This window comes from Melanerpes formicivorus, unplaced genomic scaffold (genome assembly GCF_026170545.1).
Source record: "Melanerpes formicivorus ecotype bairdi unplaced genomic scaffold, bMelFor1.0.p_v2 SCAF_37, whole genome shotgun sequence".
Classification (NCBI taxonomy): Eukaryota; Metazoa; Chordata; class Aves; order Piciformes; family Picidae; genus Melanerpes; species Melanerpes formicivorus.
This window is the reverse complement of record NW_027142389.1, coordinates 4,320,991-4,331,973: the sequence shown is the minus strand read 5'-3', so window position 1 is coordinate 4,331,973 and position 10,983 is coordinate 4,320,991. Positions and strand designations below refer to the sequence as shown.

At 42.2% G+C, this 10,983-nt stretch overlaps 1 long non-coding RNA gene across 1 annotated transcript in view; it reads left to right on the top strand.

Moving 5' to 3' along the window:
* Positions 1-4,330: 4,330 nt before the first annotated feature.
* LOC137450680 (uncharacterized) overlaps positions 4,331-10,983 on the top strand; it is a 47,751-nt gene continuing 41,098 nt past the window's right edge. The window contains exon 1 of the long non-coding RNA XR_010989615.1: positions 4,331-4,507. This is a non-coding gene — a long non-coding RNA (uncharacterized lncRNA). The remainder of the gene's footprint in view (positions 4,508-10,983) is intronic.

Genomic DNA, 10,983 nt, shown 5'->3' with positions numbered 1-10,983 from the left:
TTTGCAAATCAGTCTTTGGAGCTGTAGCTGCTGAGATTTGAAATCTCAGAACCAAGTTTACATTTCCTCCAGGTTTCTTTTGGGGGTTTGTTTGTGGTTTTGCTTTTTCTCCCCCATCAGATTCCAAACTTACTGTACCTATAAAAGCCACCAACTCTCTAACACGGTGGGTTTGAATGACATATTGAACAATATCAATCACTACACCTAGAAATCAACAACAGTTCAGATTTTCAGTGAAAATTTCTGGAGATTTTAACAAGTTAGGTGCAGGATTTGCCTTTGCTTGTTCTTCCCTCCCTTCCCTCCCCCCCCCCTTCCTCAAATATTTACATACTGTAAGACTATTTGCATAAATAATATATCCATCTCTAAGCCTTCTATACAAGTGCACATATTTATGTTTGCCACTTCTTGAAAGTACTTATTTGTACTTCCTAATCACTCCTTAATTTGGCAAAAGCTCACCAAACTAATGATGTACAGGACATCAAATTGTGCCCTAAATCAAAGACACTGCCCTAGAATTTACTGGGAGATGTTAATTGCTGAGGTTATCAAGTAGAAGGTATCTGCAGCTTGGCATGATTTGTCATTTATAGCAACTCTTCCCTTACCCCAAGTTACAGGATTTACAGATGAGTTGATCCAGATCACCTTTGTACAGCAGTTAATTATTAGCTCCTGCGCTACCAGCTTTCACTTGAAAATTACCTTCCTGCTCATTCAGTCTTCCTTTTAAAAACAGCTTAAGATTATGGAATATATTAGCTGCCAAGGCTGCTGCATTTATCTCAGGCAGTGGTGACTCTCCTCAACTCTACGCTGAACGCTTTCAACGTACCTCAGAGTGAAGCTGTCGCTCTGAATTTGTGTCTCTCAAGAATTGATTAAAGCGATAATTCTTCAGCAGTTGGGGCATAAACACTGCTGGTGATCTCCCTAATGACAAAAGGCACAAATAGCCACTGGTTTCAAATACATTTACAGAAGTTCCCTTTTCTCCATTAGCTCGTGATTCTGCAATAAAGAAAAAAAATCATGCCCAAAATAATTAGCGACCGCCAGGAAGATTTCCCCTGCCTGTAGCGGGCTGTGGAATTCACACAGCGCTTCAGAACGTTCCTCTGCCTCCCTGAACAGACCCCTGGCTGCACACAGCCCTTCTGCACAAACATCCATACCATGGGCTGGAAAAGAAACACTGCAGACTGTTCACCAAAAAGCAAAAAAGAAAAAGGAAGATAAAGCTCCTGTTCAATGATTCAAGGGTGTAGCTTTCCTTCCGAGGTGGGGAGGGAGAACCAGCACACCCAAAGATTTTTCTGTTTAGCACTGCAGCTCTGGTTCTGCTATCTTGCAAGGAAAATGTGCTTTGGAATATTTGAACTCTCAGGGTTTGTTATTTCCCCCCATGCCCCCCCACATTACCATAACTTTTTGTTTGCCTGTTGTTAGCTACTTCAGTTTTCCTACCTAAGTGGGGAGGGAGAACCAGCACACCCAAAGATTTTTGTGTTTGCCACTGCAGCTCTGGTTCTAACTTGAAGGTAGATTTGCTGTCTTGCAAGGCAAGTGTGCTTTGGAATATCTGCTCTCTCATTTATTGTTTTTTCCCGGATTACCATAGCCTTTTGTTTGCCTGTTAGTTACAGTGGTGAGGAGGCAGAAGCAGCACACCCAAAGATTTTTTCTGTTTAGTGCTGCAGCTGTGGCTCTAAGTCGAGCATAGATCTGCTATCTTGCAAGGAAAATGTGCTTTGGAATATCTGACCTCTCATTTATTGTTATTTTTCCCAGATTAGCGTAACTTTTTTGTTTTGCCTGTTGTTAGTTACTTTAACAAGTGAGATATATTGAGACATAACTCAAAATGACAGGAAAGGAGTAACCAATATATGGTGCAGAAATGACTCCCTGTTAACATGTCACATATTACATCCTTTATTAAAAGCAGCCCCTGCTCCATGTCAGCAAACAGCACTTACAACCAGCACCCCAGCTCAGCTTGGTGATGGAGTCTCTTAAAGCTTACTACTATGGGAAGTAAAATATGAGCATCAATATAAACTTACAGCATTGTTTATTTCTTTCTTTAGATTGTCTTTGTGGGGATTTGCATTCAAACAACCTTTGTAATCACAGCTCATAGTTTGAAACAGGCTTCTTGAGACAGCCTGGAATCTGAACCTTGGAGGTATTTCAGCATCCATCTTCTGTACAATGAGTCAGTTTGAGGGTTAGGGCATACCAGACACACTGCTGTCTGCATACCTGCTTGCTTCAGGTCTGCAACTTTCTTGCATCCCTTCAGCTACCTGAAGTTTTCACACAGCTTCCCTTGAACTCAGAATAGTAACTTTTCAAACACTGCTTTTCCTTCATTATGACATTTCTCATCCAACTTTTCATTCTTGGGGGCTGAGGAGATGGGGAAATCAGTCAGTGCCTAAACCCTGAACTGATTTATGAGGCATTCAAAATCCCCACAACCTCTGTTCACCTTTACCTTCTGTACTTGACTGACTCTGTGCTGAAACTGGAAAATCCTGACTCTTTATTCCAGTGTTAGAGCAACAGATGTCTCGAGTGTCATCCTCAGCTGACTGCTCTGAAGCAGCCAGTGAGCAGCACGCTGCTACGGCTGGAAGAGGCAGGGCTAAGAAGAAAAGTGGTGTTTGTATACATGAAATGCATATATTTGTGGTGTCTTCATGTTTGCATGCAGATGCCAGGCATTGTTTTAAAGCTGGCTGTTAGCATCAACAAGGGTGTTTGCTATTGGTTATGATAAAGCTTTCATCGGAAAATAGGTTTTGTGAGGGCATAATCTTTACAAACTCCCAACACTCAGCCTCCCTCAAGGGGTCTGTAAGCATGGGGAAAAGGGTGGGAGGAGAGTGCAGAGTGGCTGAGGGTCCAACAGCAGGCAGTACAGGTGAGGGAAGCCCACCCTGGGGCATGCTGCTGGCAGTTCTTCATCACACCGGGGCAGCACCACTGAAACAAATGCCTCCTTCCCTTGGTGAGAAAGGTGGTGGCATGTTTATCACCCAGTGCAGAAATAAATGGTAGCCATTACAAAGGTGTATAATTCAGCAATTAGTTATTTGTTGTTTCGGTTGTGTTTGTTTTTTTTTCTCCTGACACCCCCTGCAAACAGCTATTGCTCCAGTCAAACATAATTTGATTATCTTCTTCTATATTCTTTCTTTCTTTTTATTTTTTTTTTCCCTGGTACTGTACATTAACAGGGCAAATAAAAGGGAAAATAGTGCAGTCCCTTGTAATAAAGAGAACAGCAGCAAACTATTAATGCTCTTTGAAAAGAGTAGTTTTAACAAAGTAAGCAAGAATCATTTTCTTTGGTTGAGTGTTGATTCCCTAGTGTGCTCTCAGTAAGTAATTAGAATGGCCCAGTGAATGTCAGCATCAGCTTGTTTATTCTCATTATTTTATCATTTTAAAAACCCTCTAGGTGATGAGACATGCAGTATAGAACATAATTACCATTATTAGCATACTAATTGGACACAAAAATAGGCCAACTACAAGGTAGCCAACTGAATAATTTCACATTAATCAAACACCATAGTGAATAAGCCTATTGTTAAATTGACAGCTACAATAATTGGCAATATTTCCCTGCGAAATAGGAGAAATTCCTTCTAATACCTCTGCCACGTTGCATGACTTGGTAATTTCCCATATTTCCAGCCCTAACTTTGTACACCTAGTCCAAGTTCGTGAAAACATCGTGATAAGATTATTAGCCTATTATCAAGTGGACAAAGTATATAAAGAGCTGCTTGTTAGCATTCAGGAGTAGATCTGCACGATAAGGAAACAAAAAGGCTACCAATTTAGTTACTTGTTGCTTCAGCACTGAACATGCATAAAGGTTCCTGATAAGATGATTTTTTTAATTATTATTGTTATTTTAACTGTATATTAAAGGCCAACTTGCATCTTCAAGGAGCGTGGAAAAGGGTAAAGGAATTTAAAAAGCAAGTGCTGAAATACCAAAAAAAACAAAATAGGAAAAAGAAAAGAAAGAGTAAAATAAACCCAGGGGGAACTGCAACTTTCATCCTCAAGGATAATTTTCTGGCCATGGCTGGTTGGTTTTCAGTTGTGTGTTTGTCTGGTGCCATCCCTGTCTTGTTTAACAGCGAGCTGGAAAGTTGCAAAGCTACCACCAGAAGAGAGACTTCATGAAGTACTCAATTAAGAGCAGGCAGGAAGGGAAAACTGGCCCGAGCTGTGTTTCGCTTTGAAAACCTTGGGGGAAATGGGACAGGAAAGGAGTGAGTAGAAAGGCGAGGAGAGACAAAGACGGGGAAGGTGGAAGCGGGGGAAAATGAGGCTTGTGGCAGAGGGAAGGAGCCTGATAAGGAGAGCAGAACCAGATGGTGAAACAAGAGGAGCAGAGCTAGGAGAAGACGAGAAGAAAGAAAAACAGTGAGGAAGAAAGAAAATAGTCATCAAGAAAAGGGAGGAAGAGAAGGTAAGGTGAGAGTCGGGGAAGGGAGCGCAGATTTGGAAGAGTATGAAACAATGTTCTGCTTTTAAGAATTCAAAGGCGAGGGGAAACGAATCTCTCACTGAAAGCGGCGTTTCCTTCCCGCTCCCCGGGCTTTCGGAGATGTGGAGAGTGGGAAGAGAGACAGAAAGGATTCACTTTTAAGTTTTTGTTTTGAGAGGAAAAATGTTTCTTTGTAAAACTGATGTAAAAACTCTCTCTCTGAAAGTCAGTCCCGCAGGCAACGGGCACTCATTAAGGATGGGGCACACAGCGGCGGTGCCGGTTCCTAGCCCCTCAAACCTTTCTGGGTGCCCTGTTTCTTGCAAATGCATTGACAGAAGCTGGAACTGTGCAAGCAAACTTAACTGGTGGCATATAACTTTAATGAGAGGAAAGGGAAGGCGTGTCAGAAAGAGAAACAAAATGTTGATGTGGCTTTTCCCAAGTGCCTGTTTCCACAGAAGCAGAACTGGCCCCCACTTTAGTCACTCCCAGCCCTTGTATTGGCCTTTCTTGAAGCATTTGAAGAAGGGAGACGGCACTGAGGGTGGGCCAGCAACTGCCTGAAATATCATTGTTTCAGCTAAATAATTGAATTATTTAGTTTCAGTTGCCAACGAGGTGATTTTGGCCACTGAGTGGTTCTCGTAGAGGCGGCACTTGAGACTTGCTGCCAGTTTCATTAAAGGCAGAAGCAGCTGTCTGTAAGGAGTGACCTCTACCCTTATGTCAAAATTTGGTGCCTTATTTTGAATGAAGCTGTAGGGGGGAAAAAAGCACTGCCTCACAAGCAACAACAACATATTTTTCCAGTTGTTCCTTGCTTATGAATCTGATAATGGATAATGCTGTGCTAATGATTGGGGATGCCTGCTAATATATCACAATCCCAGTTTATTGATTACCTGTTTTATTTCCCTTTCTGTAGCCAGTCCCTTCAGTAGCAAACCCACTGTAAAAAAAAAAACCAAAATAATGTAAGGCTGTACTTCAAATATCTCTTGGTGCAGAGGGAAACTGCCATGGGACATTTCAGATCATGCTCAAGTCAGCTTATACGTGCAGTATGTGCTCAGACTTTGTTTTAAGCGTGAGTGAACAAGCTACAACTTTGATTTACTCACTGAACTCCAGAACTACATCTCTGGACACTCATTGCTGGGAAGTCTCTTTCCTTTAGCTAACTCCATAGCTATAAATGAACATAGTACCTGGGTCAAGGGGTCTCTCAAACTGATATCATCCACCTTTTATAGAGGGAAAACTTGCAGCAGGAAAAGGAAGCATCCTCTGCCAGGTTGACAGCAGAGTTAAGGCTAACAGCCAAGGCCATATTTTTGCTAATACATTAGGATGGCTCCAGAATGTGCCAACCCCATAGGTTGCAATAAAGAAAACGACAAAACTGAAAATATCCTTGACAAGACATCTCTCTTAACACGTTAAGAGGCTGTCCAAACTGCGAAAAAAAATCCTCAGCAGTTCCTCTCCTTATGTCAGAGAGTCTGTGCTTTGGTGGGCGAAGTTGCTGGGCTCCTCTGAGATGCTGCATGTTAGATTCTATGTGAGTAACAGCTCGTGGACAGCACGGTTAACATGCAGCCTGCCTCACCTGCTCCTTCAGAGGCCAGCCACAGAGGGCAATGCAAAATCCCCCCCAAACACCCTGGTTAACACTGCAGCTAGTTCTGGGCAGGGGGCTTGCCGTAGGCACGCACTTCCATGTATGTTGTTAACTTTATCTGTTATAAAGACACTGCAAATCTATTTTCTCATCCATTCTACCCACCAGGGTGATTAATGAAAGCCAACCCCAAAACCAAAGCCCACAGCTGAAAGTGAAAGGAAAGGAGGATATTGTGCAGATTCAGGCACAATAAACATTGAAGAAAAACACTGAAAGGATAGTTGTTGAATACATTTGAATAACAAATACATCTGAGGAAATCCCACTCTGCCTGGGGACAGGGAGAAAGAAAATAAATTCATCACATTATTCATTGGAAATTATTTGTTCAGCTCTGCTCCTTAATGTGTCAGCTAAAGATGATTTCTAAGAGTGAAGATTTTCTTTTCATGCTCAAAACGACTCCAAGAAATGAATATTCCAGCCACCAAGTGAGGTTAATATATGAGTTTCATAGCCATTTACTCAACACTGCTGTTCCCTGCAGAGTAATGGCACTGAGATGCATTCTGGGATTGCCAGGGGTGAAACCGTAGTAGATGTTCTTGAATAATTTAGCAATGTATGAAAGCTTATTTCATCATCATCAACACAGTAATACCTTGCACCAATGGAGTGCTTTACATTCCTGGTCTCCAGAGCTGTGCAAGTATTCTCATTCCCATTTTTCAGGTAGGGAAACTTGAGAATCAAAAATCCTTTTCCAAAAGGGGCAGACCCAGGATAAAGATCCAGGTTCCCAGGAAGAGGATTCCATAATGTTTGGGTTGAGCTCTGCATGGATGAGGGGGTGTTGCAGGTTAGGCCTTCAAAATACATATGTGGGCTTTCTTATTTTACTTTTCTGGTAAAGTAAGAATTAAAAGCAGAATTAAACTGCCAGAGCAATTTAAAGTGAAATATATTGTTAATATCTGAATTGGAACTTAAATACATTGTTTATACCTGAATTGGAACTCAAACACATTGTTAATACATGTGCACTGGTGGCTGTGTAAGTGGCAGAGCAGGTTCAGATCCAGTTCTTGGGACCACATTGCAGAGTTATTCTTGCCATCAGGCTGAAGGAGCAGAGAGACTCTAGTGCTTCTCTCTGAGCTGTTTACACATGCATGTAGTTGGTAACTTTTTGTGTGTGTGTGTTTAAAGAGCCTTAACAGCTCATCAATCTTATTCTTCCCTGAATGTAGATTGGTCTTTAATGAGATCAATGAATAGAGCTGGTACTTTGCTGGCCAAAGTTGTAAATGTGCTGTTGCATTTCCCATTTCCCCTGTAGCGCAGGGATTTCAGCACGTTACTGCTAATGTGTTTTGCATTCTATTGCACTCCTACAAAATTTATGGCCAGAGAGAGACTGCAGGAACAGCATGGGCAGCCAGAGCTAGGTTGTGTTCTCTGTACCACACTCAGATTATCTTAAAATAAATGGTTTTGAAATGGTTGAAGGAAGGGAAATGCAGAGCAAAGAGGGAGCTGGGAACTGGAAAGAATTTCAGATCAGTTCCATAAAAACAGGACTTTGGTTTCTGAGATGTTTCAGAGATGGAAAAAAAAATAAATGTGATTTAAACCAGCATAAGGAAAAGTGATCTTAACAGTGAGATGCAATAGAAGTGCCTTTAGCTATCCCAGGCAAAAGGCAGGAGGAGACAGTAGGCTGTTGGGCAGGGAAGTTAGTGGTGGAACACTGTGCTTGGTTCTGTTCCCACTGTGCATTAACCTCTATTATGGACACTGCCTACTGTAGGCTTTGTTTCTCTAATGTGGCTGCTCTGGTTAGAGCCTTACATACACCCCAGAGTGCTGACTTCTTCCTGCATGGCTTTACAGGTTGATGTTGACGAAGACATCTATTTGAGTGTAAAGGTATGTGTTTGACTGTGCAGTTGGGAGCTCTGTCTTTTATTTTCTTTTTATGGGGCATTGATCCTTGACAGGTGTTCTGACCGTCCATGGTCATGCATCCATGACCTCCATCCTGGAGCATCTTCCAAAGAACTTGTGTGCCCAAAGGAGCTAGGCCTAGGAATTCTCACTGTGCCAGTGGGAAGGAGTTGTTGTTATGAATCCTTTACCTTTTTATTGTAATGATGTTCCAAAGCCAGGTAAAAGCTATAGTCCAAGGCCCTGACCTGACTCTGTATCATATGGGAAATCAGTGCTGAGAGTTGGGTCAAGCTTGGTAGGCTTCTCCTGGCCCATTTGGGCCAAATTGCATGCTGAACCCTATTTCATACTGACCGAGAGCTTCACCTCTTGGTGTGTACAGGGGTGACAATCAGAGTAGAAAATGTGGAGGATTTAATCTAAACAGATGAGTTGGACTCTTCAGAGGGAATCTGAGAGGTCTGAAGCAAGTTGTGGGCAAGAGCCCAAAAAGCCTGAAGGAAGCAGAAGCTGTGTGTGGCAAAAACCTTAAAAAGATGAGAGATGTCCAAGAGATAAGCAACAGGAATTGCATGTGTCAAAGACTAGTTGGAGACCTTGCCTGCAGATGTATAGGTCAGCACTGCTCGTGTCACCAGGGGATGTTCTCCTGAGCTTGCCCTTGGGGTGAGCAGTTTTTCACCCTGTAGCTCTGGTATTTTCCAGCTCTGTGCCATTTCTAAATGTCATTAGCCTCGCTGTTATTGTGCCATTCCCAGTGACACTGCCTGTGAAATAGTGCCCAACAGGCGGTAGTAAGGCTAGACAGGCTGTTTGATTAACTCAGTGGAATGATTTCTGGAGCTCCTGCCTCCTAGATGAAATGCAGCGTGGCTGCTCAGGGACCCTACAAATATGCAGGTGGCAAGCACAGTACTGCTAACCCTGACCAAACACCAGGCTGTGGCATGTTGTATCTATTAAATCTGTCTTCAAAAGGCAGGCAAATGCTCAACCATGGCAAAATCAGCTCTGGAAACTGGAGAGAATGTTATTGTAAGTGTTACAGAATCTTGTAAGTCTGTGATCTATTATCTGTCAGAAAAAGTGGCATTGTTCTGAAAAGGACAAAACTGCAGGGGAAAAATGACTCTGCACATCCCAAAGCCTGGACTCATTGCAGTTACACATGGCCACAAAAATCAGAGACTGGTGAAATCCTTCAGCTGTGCTTGATGATGTCAAGCCCCTATAAAGCCTGTAGAGATGATTTTTTGAGACCTACCTTGATAGCAAAGAGTAGGCTGCTATCTGTTCATCTCTTTGGTAAAGAGTGAGGGTCTTGGATGTATAGGACAAAGTACAGAGCTTGGGCGTGAAAAGAGTGTCTGTGGCCTTCTGCTCATTAGAAGTGGTACAGAGGCACGTGGAGGTTACACGTGGGAATGTGCCATTTACAGGAACTTTTACTTCTATGTCCCTTACACCAAGGTCAAAAGGTGGACTAAGCTTGGTGCTTCCTTTGCAGATTTGCCAGGTCAGCAATGTTGTCCTGCAGACCCTGTCATTTCCTGAGTTCAGTGAAATGATGGAGATGGTGGTAGGAGAGAGAAGGCAGGTAAAAACGTGAAGAGCTTTTTTTGGGGAGGTGTCCCAGATTTTGCTCTTTTTTTATAGTGGTATAAATATGGAGTAACTCCATTTGGATCAATAATTTCTTCAGAGCTCATATTAATCTCAACTGGTTATAGTATTTAGCCTTCATCCTCTGAATAATTTGGCTTTCTGTGTGCTCCTTCCGCACAAGAATTCCATGTTCTATCCTATGCTCCTCTCCAAAGAGCACATTTTCTCTCTGCTGCTTTAGCCAGGGTTTAAGTGCACACCCTCCCTTTAATCCTGCATGCCTCTTTCTTCTTAACAGTCTGTCTTTCCATCCTTAAGTATCACTGAGTTGCCAGATTAAACAGTTATTGTTCCCATTACAAGAAGATTGTAATGGATTTATATAAAACTCAGGCAGTGCCATTGTTCTTGAAGTCCATTTTATTGTAATGAAGTTCCACTCTTAATATTCGATGATCTTCAATGTCCTTTACAAGTAACTTTTTATAAATTAATCTATAATAATCTAATTCAAGTCAGTTAAAGTGGATAACTATACTCCAATTACGATATTGGGAAGAGTTTTTACATAATGGGGGCTCTTATATAGATGGTTAACACTAATGCTGTAGTTTACAACATACTGTATGAATCACTAATTAAATGCCTAAGTAGCAATAATGGAAGTGGAACTATCAATACAGAGAAGATATCAATGATGTAAGGCATTAATAAAACTTTATGGTCCCATTTAATCTTTTTTTATAGGTACTCCATTATGTCAGTGAAAAGAAAAGGCAGAAAACAAGAAAGTGAGAAAGAGTGAAACTTAAAGGGACCAGGAAATGAATCACAGAATGTCAGGGGTTGGAAGGGACCTCCAAAGATCATCCAGTCCAACCCCCTGCCAGAGCAGGACCACCTAGAGGAGGTCACACAGGGCGAAGTCCAGGTGGGTTTTGAATGTCTCAGAGAAGGACACTCCACAACCTCTCTGGGCAGCCTGCTCCAGGGCTCCAACATCCTCATAATGAAAAAGTTTTTCCTCATGTTCTTGTGGAACCTCTTCTGCTCCTGCCTACACCCATTGCCCCTTTCCCTATCACTGGACATCAACGGAAACCAAAATGTCCTTTTCCTCCTCTCTTCCCCACAAAATGGGTCAGATAGAAATCTAACGAGGAAAAACTACTTAGGAGAAGTAAATTTATCACAGTTCTAAAAATGCAGCGGTTGATTGCAGCTGAATGGTGTCAGTGCTCCTTAAATAACCTGCATTCTGTGACATAAATGAAGG